The sequence below is a fragment of the Geotrypetes seraphini genome, chromosome 4, assembly GCF_902459505.1.
Source record: "Geotrypetes seraphini chromosome 4, aGeoSer1.1, whole genome shotgun sequence".
NCBI classification, from domain to species: Eukaryota; Metazoa; Chordata; class Amphibia; order Gymnophiona; family Dermophiidae; genus Geotrypetes; species Geotrypetes seraphini.
The window spans coordinates 106,892,723-106,906,520 of record NC_047087.1 but is presented as its reverse complement, the minus strand read 5'-3'; the positions used below and the strand labels follow the sequence as shown (position 1 = coordinate 106,906,520).

Below are 13,798 nucleotides of genomic sequence, written 5' to 3'. Positions count from 1 at the left end.
TAGGACTTCGATAGGAAGATAGGACTTAAATGAGAAACCAAGGTGGCAAGGGAGCCCCTTCTGGTGATACAGACAGGTCGTGACCTGTTTGGGCCGCCGCGGGAGCGGACTGCTGGGCAGGATGGACCTGTGGTCTGACCCGGCAGAGGCACTGTTTATGTACTTATGTTCCAGAAAGTAACGCTTTATCATGTCTCTTGGGGAAATTGAAGAGACCTTTGGAAAATTAATTAAACGCAAATTAATAATCCGGGAATTGTTTTCAAGTGCTTCCAATTTTCTCCTCATTATCAAGTTATCTTTTACCAATAAGTCATGATTACTTTTTATCATTTTTATGTCCTTATCTTCTTGGGTATCAGATTTCAATATTTCTATGTCTTCTTTCAAATTCTTAACTTCTTTCTGATCTTTAAATTCTTTATCTAAGTTTTTAATTTGAGGAGTCGGAGAATTACCCAAAGCCACAACTAACTCCCAGAGCGAGTCTAAAGTGACTTCTGGGGGTTTAACTGGAACAAAAGGAATTGTTAGTGTAGGCAAAGATAGTTCAGATGTCTGGTCTACCTTTTCAGTGCCCTGTTCCTCCATAGCACGAGTTGTCCCAGTCGCTGGTTTCTCCAAAGGGAGCGAGTCCCTCTGAGTTGTCTCCTGCTGCAAGCCCTCCGACGTGCTGGCCTCTCGAGGGGAGAACACACTCGTCTGACGTGCTCTCCTCTCGCGGTGAGCTAGCTCCCAGCGGCAACGGCTGGAGGGGAGGCGTCCTAACGTCGGAGCTCAGTCGCATCTAGCCCATGGGATGTCGTCGAAGCACTCCTCTCTGCCGACGCTTCCATCGGGCGATTCCCCGAACCGACTTGCTCGTTTTGAAGGCGTCTGAAGATGTCTTCAATTGTAGGAACCGTGGGTCCTGAGCGCTGGGAGGCACCACCAACACTCTTGCCCCTTCTTTTCGGCATTTCCAAAGAGGTAAGGAAAACACTCTCAGGCGTTCTTCAACCACACGAATGGACTCTGAATTCAGCAACTCTTCACTCCATTTTCTCTCCATGGGGGACACCTCAAGTAGATCTATTTGCATCTCTTCACAATCACAAGCTACCCCGCTTCTGTTTCCTGCTCTATTAACCTCATCGCCTAGAAGCGGACGCTTTTCTTCTGGATTGGACGAACAAATTCCTGTATGCATTTCCACCTTTCCCTCTTGTTCTCAGTACATTTGTCAAGCTCAAGCAGGAGTCTGCCACCATGATTCTGATAGCTCCTCAGTGGCCCAGACAACAGTGGTTTTCCCTTCTACTTCAACTCAGTATCAAGGAACCAATCTCTTCTCACACAGTCAAGGGTCTCCTGCATCCCAAACTACAGTCTCTACACCTGACAGCTTGGTACCTCTCGGGTTGAGTTCTGCTGATTTTCACCTCTCTCAGCCTGTTCGACTAATCTTAGAAGCTTCCAAAAAACTGTCCACTCAACAATATTATCATCAAAAGTGGACAAGGTTCTCTTCGTGGTGTCTTCTTAATCAAGAACAACCAAAATCCATATGTGTTTCTCGAATCTTGGATTATCTTCTCCATTTGTCTGATTCTGGACTCAAATCTACATCTTTTAGAGTTTATTTTGGTGCAATCACAGCCTTTCATCAGTCAGTGGATGGTAAACCTCTCACTGCCCATCCTCTCATTTCCAGGTTCATAAAAGGTCTTTTCAATGTCAAACTACCTCCAGTGTTATGGGATCTTAATATGGTTCTAGCTCAATTGATGAAGCCTCCATTTAAACCAATGTCTACGGCTCAACTTAAAATACCTTACTTGGAAAGTTGTTTTCCTCATTTCTGTCACTTCTGCCAGAAGGGTGAGTGAATTTCAAGAGTTGGTGGTGGATCCACCGTTCACAATGTTTCATCATGACAAGGTTGTGCTTTGCACTCATCCAAAGTTCTTACCAAAGGTTGTCACTGAATTTTATCTCAATCAGTTGATTGTGCTTCCAGTATTTTTTCCCAAGCTTCATTCTCATCCAGGAGAAACAGCTCTTCATACTCTGGACTGCAAACGAGCTTTACCTTATTTACAAAGGACTAAATTTCACCGATCTCAACTTTATCTTTTGATCCTAACAATTTGGGGCATCCTATTTTGAAGAGAATGATTTCCAACTGGTTGGCTTCCTGCATATCGTTCTGTTACACTCAAGCTGGGCTGCACCTGCAAATTCGGGTCACAGCACTTAAAGTTCAGGCTATGGCAGCTTCTATAGCTTTTCTTTACTCCTATTTGTGAAATCTGCAAAGCTGCTACCTGGTCCTCAGTTCATATTTTCACCTCACATTACTGTCTAGAATCTTTTTCCAGATGGGATAGGCGCTTTGGCTAAACTGTATTACAAAATTTATTTTCCTAAAAGGCCAACACTCCCACCATCCCATTCTGGTTAGCTTGGAGGTCACCCACATGTGAGAATATGCTGCCTGCTTGTCCTGGGATAAAGCACAGTTACTTACTGTAACAGGTGTTATCTAGGGACAGCAGGCAGATATTATCACAACCCACATACCTCCCCTGGTTGGCTTCTTAGCCGGCTAACTGAACTGAGGAGCCGTGTGCCTACGTCAGGTGGGAAGGCATTCACGCATGTGCAGTATGGTCGATCACAAACTTTCTAAAGTTCTTAAAGTGGCGATGCACTTGGGACCTTCCGTACTGGGGCTCCGTGGATGACATCACCCACATGTGAGAATATCTGCTTGCTGTCCATGGATAACACCTGTTATGGTAAGAAGCTGCATTTCAATAAAAAAATAGCTAATTTTTGTGAATAGCTTTTATTCTAAATTTTGTTTTTATCAGGTTTGTTTGCATAGAAATCCCAATGGTGACATAGCATACACTAAGGGCTAGATGCACTAAAGTCAGCGATCGTTGCTAAACCTGTTTTCACAACTTTAGCGATGATCGTGTTTACTGACCTGTTGCAGAAAATGGCTCACCGCATGTTTTTTTCCCTTGATTGATAATTCGTTCAAATATAACTTGTGCTCCGCACTTAAACACCACTGTATATGTAGGCTGCTGCTCGAGCCACACTTCTCTTTTAAAAATTCCTCATGAACCTTTATAATAAAAGAATTTCATAATGGAACTCAAGCGCTCACAGTTACAATGCCTTTAAAGTATTTCTGGGCATATAACTTTAATGTGAGTTATCGGTCCTTTTATTCTTTTGTTATTACTAATTACTTAAAATTTTATTTTTATTTTAACTATTAACTGTAGCCATTTACTACAAAAGTTTTCTTATATCGTTATTGTAGTAGTACTTAGCTTGTGAATACTACACAGCCATCAAACGACGGAAGATCTCCGTTTCGCGCTCTCACTGTAGAACAGAGCTGCTTCAGGAGCGCTATGGTTAATCTTACCAGCACTTTTAGCGAAACATTTATTATACATAACGATATAAGAAAACTTTTGTAGTAAATGGCTACAGTTAATAGTTAAAATAAAAATAAAATTTTAAGTAATTAATAATAAAATAATAAAAGGACCGATGATAGCTCACATTAAAATTATATGCCCAGAAATACATTAACGGCATTGTAACTGTGAGCGCTTGAGTTCCATTATGAAATTCTTTTATTATAAAGGTCCATGAGGAATTTTTAAATGAGAAGTGTGGCTCGAGCAGCCGCCTACATTTTCCCTTGATTACCCATTTTCTGATCTGGCCATGCAAAGTAGCCAAGTGATTGATGCGCTAACATCGCTTGGCTATGCAAAAAAAAACCAGGGGTTTTAGCTATTGGAAAAAAGACTGGTCTAGACCTGTCGATAACTGTTACTGGAAAAAGGGGATTATAAAGGATAATTTCTATGAAATTTGTTTCACAATTCATCTGCACAACTGTCTGCCTTCTTTTTAAATAATTTGGTGTATCACTTCTATTTACCCATTGTTTTTATCATTCAAATGAAACCCTATTTGACTACGAACTCACTCCCAAGCAAATATATGCGGAGGTTGAAGTATCATAAATAATGCATAGTTTTATAACCTGGATGTTATTTCAGGTCTTCATCCTGAATGCATACAATGTAATCATTTACTTCAAAACCTTCTTCCTAACCATAAGTTTAAATATTTATTTAGTTAATATAAAGATTTAAAACTAACTAAGGTTCAACTTTATTATTAATTTTAAAAGTCACTTCTTTAATCTCATGATGGTATTAAAACCTAAAATCAATTCAATTCATCAATCTATATTTTTGTAAAAAGGAACAGCAACACTTAGTAGCTTTCTAGCCAAAACCAACGTTGGAGAGCCATGAACTACCTGATGCTCAACTTGCTTTGGAGCGTTTCAGCTATCAACTAGTCTTCATCGGGGGATTTTGGTTGGAAAGCCACTAAGATAAGTGTTGCTGTTCCTTTTTTCAAAAATATAGATTGATTCCGGAACTTGGAGATACAGCTGAATGGATGGGTGACATAAGAACATAAGCAGTGCCTCTGCTGGGTCAGACCAGAGGTCCATCATGCCCCGCAGTCCGCTCACGCGGCAGCCTATCAGGTCCAGGACCTGTATAGTAATCCTCTATCTCTACCCTTCTATCCTCTCTTACTTCAGAAAATTGTCCAATCCCTTCTTGAACTCCAATACCGTAGCCTGTCCTATCATGTCCTCTGGAAGCACATTCCAGGTGTCCACCACTCATTGGGTGAAGAACTTCCTAGCGTTGGCTCTGAATCTGTCCCCTTTTAGTTTTTCCGAATGCCCTCTCGTTCTTGTAGTTTTTGAAAGTTTGAAGAATCTGTCCCTCTCCACTTTCTCTATGTCCTTCATGATCTTATAAGTCTTTATCATATTCCCTCTAAGTCTGCGCTTCTCCAGGGAAAAGAGTTTCTCCAATATTTCAGCGTATGAAAGGTTTTCCATACCTTTTATCAAACATGTCGCTCTCTTCTGAACCCTCTCGAGTATTGCCATATCCTTCTTTAGGTACGGCGACCAATGTTGGACGCAGTACTCCAGATGCGGGCGTACCATTGCCCGATACAACGGCAGGATAACTTCTTTCATTCTGATTGTAATGCCCTTCTTGACTATACCTAGTATTCTATTCGCTTTCTGAATGGCTGCTGCGACTGTGCCGATGGCTTCATTGTCTTGTCCACTATTACCCCCAAGTCCCTTTCTTGGGTACTCTCACTCAATAACAGCCCTCCCATCGTGTAGCTGTACCTCAGGTTTCTGTTTCCTATGTGCAAGACTTTACATTTCTCTACATTGAACTTCAGCTGCCATCTCGTCACCTACTCCCCTAGTCTGTTCAGGTCCCTTTGTAAATCTTCGCAGTCCTGTTTGGTCTTAGCCCCACTGGTGTCTGCGAATTTTATTACTTCACACTTCGTCCCTGTTTCTAGTTCATTTATAAATACATTGAATAGCAGCGGTCCAAGCACCAACCCCTGCGGAGCACCACTCGTGACCCTCCTCCAGTCTGACTAGAGGCCCTTCACTCCTACCCTCTGCTTCCTACCCGCCAACCAATTTCTGATCCATCTGTGTATGTATCCTTCCACCCCATGGTTCTTCAGTTTCCGAAGTAGGTGGTTGCAGTTGAAGCAAGCCATTCAGGAGGGGTTCCCTGACTGGAAAAATCTTAAAAATCAATGTAGTTTTGCTGTTCCTGTGCTTCCAGGCGGATTTCCTGGGTCACCAGACTGCTCAGTGGTATGAATTAATATCTGTATTTTTTAATAAGAAACCAAAAAATGGTCTTCATGACATTTGGAACATTGAGATAAAGCATCAGATTACTGTGTCTCATTGGCCACGAATCTGGACTTGGAGGATGAGATGTATGGTGTCTGCATCTATGAGACAAACTTGTTTTTATCCCAGGACAAGCAGGCAGCATATTCTCACATATGGGTGACGTCACCGACGGAGCCTCGCAGCATATAGCCTCAAAAGCAAACTTGCTTGAAGATTTCGAGCTTTCGAATGCTGCACCGCGCATGCGCGCATGCCTTCCCGCCCGAACTAGGGGGCGCATCTCCTGTGAGGATCCTCAGTTCAACGTTTTCCGCGGATCCGAGAAGACTTGTTCATCTCGCTCCGCAGCGTTGTGCCTTCTCTCACCGTGGCTGGATATTTATTTAGTCGCTGTGCATATAATTACTTGTTCGTTTTCTTTTCTTCTACAAAAAAAAAATTAAACCTGTAGTTTTATTTTTTCTTTCGTGCGCCGGGTGCGGAGACTCGGGGCTTAGGCCCAGTCTCTTTTCTCTCGGAACGGACTTTGTTTTTTCTATGTCCCGGCCCTTGACCAGGTTCAAACGTTGCTACCAGTGCAGCAGGACTATTTCTATCACCGACCCTCATAGTCAGTGTATGATCTGTTTGGGTGCCACTCACAACCCCGAGGATTGTGTACGTTGTCTTACGCTTCACCTCGTGCCTTTCGCCGCCGCTGTGACCTTTTTTTTGCAACTTTTCTCTCCATGGAACCTGAGAAGACCTCGGCCTCGACTGTATCGATGCCTTCCGGACTTAAGTTCTTGACATCGGGGGTGGCCTCGGGCGTTAAGACTTCGCCCTCGAAGACCTCCGGGTCCTTGGCCTCGAAGGCCTCCTCGGTCCCGTCATCGAAGCCTGCTGGGAGTAAGTCTCCTGCTTCCTTTTCAGGTACCTTGTCCAAGAAGCCTCCAGAGTCCCTGTCCATGCAACCCGGGGCTCCGGGTGGGACTCTATCCACGAGGCCTTCTGCTAAACGTGCCTCCAAGTCTAGGGAATACTCTCAATCGAGGTCACCCTCCTTGGAGCGCACAGGAGCACCTACGAGACTGAATCCTTTGGTCTCGGTGCCCATGTTTGAAGATATGCTCAAGTCCATCTTGACCACCCAAATTTCTTCAATTGTAGCTCAGTTGGTCCCGTCTTCGACTTTGCCTCCGGTGGGCCAGCCTGAGCAGCAGCCCGAGACCCTGGTACAGCATCCATGGGCAGGTCTCGCAAGAGGGTTTCTTCTTAAAACTCCTCCCTGGATCTTCCTTCGAGACCCTCTTTGCCTCGTCCGAAGCATCGGTCGAGGCAGTCGAAGCACCTTTCTTCAAGGAGCTTGAAGCATCAGGAGTTTTCTTCGAGGCAACTTCCTCATTCTGAAGTTAGGGTCGCCTCATCTCCTTTATCGTCGAGGCATTCGAGGTTGAGGACTCCTCCCTCGAGGTCTTTGCTTCGAGATTCGTCTCCTCCAGCTTCAAGGCATTCCACACCTCAACTCCGAGGACGTCGTCGTCGAGGAGTCTGAAGAGGAAGCATTCCTTCACTTCGCCACAAACTGGAAGTGGTGCTTCTTCAGGGACAGTGCGTTTGGAGTCGGAGCCGGTGTCTCAGTACTCCCGTGAGGCTTCTCCATCTTATTCGGTGGCTCCTCGTTCCCGGTCTGCCTCTTCTGAAGGGGCTTCATCCTCAAAATCGTCCTCGTTTGTCTTCGACATGGGGCAGGCTCTTCATTTGGACTTGCACTCAGATTCCAAATACACCCCGGAATACTTGGTAGACATGGAACTTTCACATCCTCCAAAGGAGACTTTGAGGTTGCCCATGACTCAGGTCTTTAAGCAGACCTTCCTGAGAAATATGGAAACTCCTTACTCTGTCACGGCTATTCCATCAAAATTGGAGTCAAGATATCACACTGTCCCCTGTAAGGGCATCAAAGTTTCAACTCTCCCACCAATCTTTAGTGTTTGAGTCCTCCCTCAAGAAAGCTCATCCATCTAAGATTTCTGCAACTGTTCCCCCTGGTCGCGAAGGTCACACCATGGACAAATTTGGCAATTGATTATATCAAAATTCGATGATGGCTAACAGGATATTGAACTACAACTATGTTTTTACGTCCTACTTCAACCATTTTTTGAAGATGTTGCCATTCTTCTATCCAGACCTGTCTAAGAACCGTATGTCTGAATATAAACAAATCCTTTAAACTCTTTTGCAGTTGCGGCTTATGTTGCAAGCATCTTATGATGCCTTTGAGCTTTCTTCGAGGGTGTCGGCTTTTGCGGTCGCCATGCGTCGCCTTGCCTGGCTCCACATAGTCGACATGGACCCTAACTTGCAGGACCGACTTGCCAACTTGCCTTGTCAGGGGAATGAGTTGTTTGATGACTTGATTAAAGCTGCCACCAAGAGACTATCTGAACATGAGTGCTCTTTTGCTTCTCTGCTCAGGTCGAAGCCCAAGCCGTCTACTGCCCGGGCTTATAAACCACCGGCTCGTCGTTATCCCATGAAGACGGCTCCTGCTTTTTCTAGGCCTCCTCCCCGACGTCCTCAACAGCATCAACGTCTTTAGAAGCCTCAGGTGCCTGCTGCCGCCAAACCAGCTCCAAATTTTTGACGTTCTGGTCTTGAGCATTCCATCCTCCCTGCAAAATTCTCCTCTGCCCATTGGCGGTCGCCTTTCCCTGTTTTCTTCCCGTTGGGAAAATATCACATCGGACCTCTGGGTGCTGACAACTATCCGCAAGGGATACTCTCTGCGCCTGATTCAGGTACCCCCAGATCACCCTCCAAGAGTATTATTCCAGTTCCTCGCAACTCCCCCTTCTTCTTCAGGAGGCTCAGGCGCTCCTTCGCCTTCGAGCGGTGGAGGAGATTCCTCCTTCCCAACGCAATCTGGGGTTTTACTCCAGATACTTCCTGGTGCCCAAGAAGACGTGGGATTTGCGACCCATTCTGGGTCTTCGAGCCCTCAACAAATTTCTAGTCAAAGAGAAGTTTTGCATGCTCTCGTTACCAACCTCATGGATCGGGGGGAATGAATGTGCTCACTGGATCTCAAAGAGGCTTATACTCGTATCTCTGTTCATCTGGACTTTCGCAAGTATCTCAGATTCAAGGTGGGGAATCTGCATCTCCAATACAGGGTTCTTCCCTTCGGCCTGGAAGCCTCCCCATGAGTGTTCACCAAATGTTTAGTTGTAGTGGCTGCGGCTCTGCGCTCTCGAGGTCTTCAGGTGTTTCCCTACCTCGACGATTGGCTTATCAAGGCCCCTTCTCTTCCAGAGGTTATTGCAGCGACCCATCAGACTATTACATTTCTTCAAAGTCTGGGGTTCCATATCAACTTTACCAAATCTCAATTGGTCCCAGCCCAGTCTCTGCAGTTTATTGGCGCAACTCTGGATTCTGTCAGCATGAGGGCGTACCTTCAATTGAATCGTCGGGCGACCCTCCTTCGGCTCTGTTAGCAGGTGTCTTGTCTTCTGACCCTCTCTGCCCGACAGATGATGGTTCTACTCAATCACATGGCTTCTACGGTTCATGTGACCCCCCCTTGCCAGACTTCACCTTCGCATCCCTCAGTGGACCCTGGCGTCTCAATGGCAACAAGCACTGGACCCGCCTTCTCGCCGGATAACGGTGACTCCTTTATTGAAGAATTCTCTCCGCTGGTGGATGCTCTCTTCCAATCTTTCCAGAGGTTTGCGTTTTCACGATCTTCCTCCTCAGAAGGTGCTCACGACCGATTCGTCCACCTACGCGTGGGGAGCTCACATGGATGGTCTCCGTACGCAAGGGTTGTGGACTTCCACAGACTGTCGGTGTCATATCAATCTGTTGGAACTCAGAGCGATTTTCTTTGCTCTCAAAGCTTTTCATCATCTTCTTCACGACTAGGTGGTACTTGTTCGAACAGACAATCAAGTGGCCATGTATTATGTGAACAAACAGGGAGGGACAGGATCTCACTCCCTTTGTCAGGAAGCTCTCCAGTTGTGGCAGTGGGCGATTTCTCACAACATCTTTCTCAGTGCTGTCTATATACAGGGTCAACACAACTGTCTAGCAGACAAATTGAGTCATCTACTGCAACCTCACGAATGGATACTCAATTCCCCCACGCTTTGTCAAGTGTTTGCTCGGTTGGGGACCCCTCAGATAGACCTTTTTGCGTCCCCAGCAACTTCAAACTGCCTCTGTTTTGCTCCTGCATTTTCTCGCCTCACCTTCTCGAGGCAGATGCTTTTCTTCTGGACTGGAGGAATCAGTTTCTTTATGCCTTCCCTCCATTTCCTCTGATTCTCAAGACTCTTGTCAAGCTGAAGTTGGAACATGCCACCATGATTCTGATAGCTCCTTGGTGGCCCAGACAACCGTGGTACTCCCTTCTACTTTAACTCAGCATCAGGGAGCCTCTACTTCTGCCAGTTATTCCTTCTCTGCTCACTCAGAGTCAAGGGTCCTTGCTCCATTCCAATCTGCAATCTCTACACTTGACAGCTTGGTACCTTTCTGCATAACAGACCCTTCTCAATTTTCTCGGTCTGTTCAAGATGTTTTCCTTGCTTCCAGGAAGCCGTCCACTCGTCATTGTTATGGCCAGAAGTGGACTAGGTTTTCTGCTTGATGTTCCACTCGTCAGCTTCATCAGATGTCTTCCTCCTTAGCATCGGTTCTGGACTATTTGCTTCACTTGTCCCAATCGGGCCTTCAATCTACATCTATTCGAGTCCATCTCAGTGCTATTGCTGCTTTTCATCAGCCTCTAGATGGGAAACCTCTCTCTGCACATCCCATGGTTTCCAGCTTTATGAAAGGGCTTTTTAATCTTCATCCACCTCTTAAACCGCCTCCTGTGGTTTGGGATCTTAATGTTGTTTTGGCTCAACTGATGAAAACCTCCATTTGAACCTCTTGACAAGGCTCACCTCAAGTACCTCACTTGGGAAACTGTATTCTTGATTGCCTTCACTTCTGCTTGATGGGTCAGTGAGCTGCAAGTGTTGGTTTCGGACCCACCTTTCACGATCTTTCACCATGATAAGGTGGTCCTTCGTACACATCCTAAATTCTTGCCTAAAGTTGTTTCAGAATTTCACATCAACCAATCTATTGTTCTACCAGTATTTTTTCCAAAGCTGCATTCTCATCCTGGAGAGGCGGCACTTCATATTTTGGACTGCAAACGTGCCTTGGCTTTCTACCTCCAACGCACTCAACCTCACAGAACATCTCCTCAACTCTTCATCTCTTTGATCCAAATAGGTTGGGACGACCTATCTTGAAGCGTACCATCTCCAACTGGATGGCTGCTTGCATCTCTTTCTGCTATGCTCAGGCTGGTCTTCCTCTGCAAGGTCGAGTGATGGGCCACAAAGTTCGAGCTATGGCGGCGTCTGTAGCTTTCTTCAGGTCAACTTTTATTGAGGAAATCTGCAAGGCTGCCACTTGGTCCTCGGTTCATACTTTCACCTCATTACTGTCTGGATACTTTAACCAGGAGGGATGGCCATTTTGGCCAATCTGTGTTGCAGAATCTTTTCTCTTGAATTGCCAACTTTCCCTCCATCCCCTTTTTGCTTAGCTTGGAGGTCACCCATGTGTGAGAATATGCTGCCTGCTTGTCCTGGGATAAAGCACAGTTACTTACCTTAACAGTTGTTATCCAGGGACAGCAGGCAGATATTCTCACAGCCCTCCCACCTCCCCTGGTTGACTTCTTGGCTAGGTATCTGAACTGAGGATCCTCACAGGAGATGCGACCCTTAGATCGGGCGGGAAGGCACACGCGCATGCATGGTGCAGCACTTGAAAGCTCGATCTTCAAGCAAGTTTGCTTTCAAGGCTGTCCGCTGCGGGGCTCCGTCGTTGACGTCACCCATGTGTGAGAATATCTGCCTGCTGTCCCTGGATAACAACTGTTAACGGTAAGTAACTGTGCTTTTTTGTTACATAGAGCAGTTTGGACCCCAGTCCGGTTACAGAAATTAGATAGTTCCAAGTCTAATAGGTGTTGGCCCTGTCATCTTGAACCTGGGACATTAGATCATTTATTATTTTATTGTCCCTTTTATAATTCAATTTTGGAGATCCATTTGGGATCAGATAAACAAAGTAATGGAAAATCCACTGGCACTTACATATGACACGGTGCTATTTGGCACTATGATGAGAGCTAAAAGCCAAATATCATCTCACAATAATAAACTTCTATTTATTATGACAGGGGTTGCCATTCAGCTTATTTTAAGGAATTGGAAAATCTGGGATAGACTGAACTATACCTTTTGGTGGTAGTCTATATGTCATATTTTTAAGATGGAACGAAGTATGGCTATATATCAGGGACAATATAAGAAGTTTCTGAAGATTTGGGAGCCATTGACAAAATTTTGCAAAGAGTGATTAGTGATTATGCCCTTTGGTCATACACGTCAAGGGTGGGTGGGTGGTAGGGCGGGTTAGAATGTATTTTTCAATTTCTCAATTTGAGTGTATTTTTTTAAATATAATTGGGAGGGGTGATATTTCTATTTGTCATAAATTATAATTGTAAATTTATTTAAGTGCTTTTATAGAGTTATTTGATTGTATTATATCCTGAACTTAATCATGGCTTTAAAATTAATAAAGAAATTAAAAAAAAAAACCAAAACAAAAATATAGATTGAATTGAATTGTTTTTAAATTTTAATACCATCATGAAATTAAAGAAGACTTTTTAAAATTAATAATAAAGTTGAACTCTTAGTTTTAAATCTTTATATTAACTAAATAAATATTTAAACTTATGGTTAGGAAGGAGGTTTTGAAGTAAATGATTACATCGTATGCATTCAGGATGAAGACTTGAGAAATAACATCCAGGTTATAAGAGGTCTCTTTACTGAAAACTATGCACTATTTATGATACTTTAACCTCTGCATATATTTGCTTGGAAGTGAGTTCGTAGTAAAATAAAGTATCGTATGAATGATAAAAACAATAGGTAAATAGAAGAGAGACACCAAATTATTTAAAAGAAGGCAGACACTGTTGTGCAGATGAATTGTTAAACAAATTTCATAGAAATTATCCTTTATAACCCCCTTTTTCCAATGTTATTTATTTGTGGGTTGGATAACGTAGAAGTTGATCTGTTCATATTATCTGATAACTGTGTTACTGACATGTCTGCCTGGTTTCTTTCATTTTATTTCAATGGCACAGATTTTGCGTGTGTTACACATGCAAAATATCTGTCCCATAAAAAAAAGAATGATAAAGTCCCCCACTGGCGATAGACTGCCCTCCCCAGTGACCCCTGACGAATGTGGCACTGGGAATCCACCATAACCACAACGAGAGAAAATTGGCCGGAGGATTGTTCACTCCCTCCTGCTAACGGAGAGCACCCCCCCCCCTCCCCAAACCATTCCCTATCCTTCTCCCTTCCTCTTTCTACTGGATGCTCCCTCGAAACACCCCCCCCCATACCTTTGGTAGACGTTGGAATTTGGAGATAAGCACGGTCCTTCCAGGTCCAAGGCTCGCCCATCGAAAATGATGGGCCTTCCCCTCCCTGGTGCACCATGTGATGCACAGGGAAGGGCCTAAAGTCTGACATCTGAGCAAATCATTTGCATGCAAACTTGGTAGCGCATCGACCACTGGTCCACGATCAGCCAGAGAATTGGCCAACAGCGATCCAGTCAGTATCTTTAGTGCATCCAAGCCTAAGTTCAGCACAGTTTAGTATGTCAGTTTCTTTGATTGTAAGTAGCTTCCCAGTATCATTACCTCACTCCTAGCTTGTCATGGAAGGGGAAGTTGTTTGGCTATGCTCTAGGAGGCTGGGGAGGTGGCTGCCTGAATCAATGGCCGCAGAAGCGGAATCAAAATCAGTACTTCAAGATGCGTTTGAGTTCAAGAAATGTAGGCACTTTCAAATAGTTCCTGTTTAGAACTGGTAATAGTTGGCGCAAGTTTGGCAAACTAGTAACACTTGTTCT

The 13,798-nt window shown here is 44.5% G+C and overlaps 1 protein-coding gene across 4 annotated transcripts in view; it reads left to right on the top strand.

The window, feature by feature from the left end:
* Positions 1 to 13,798, top strand: part of NDC80 (NDC80 kinetochore complex component) — a 315,825-nt gene that overhangs the window by 55,087 nt on the left and 246,940 nt on the right. The window lies entirely within an intron of this gene.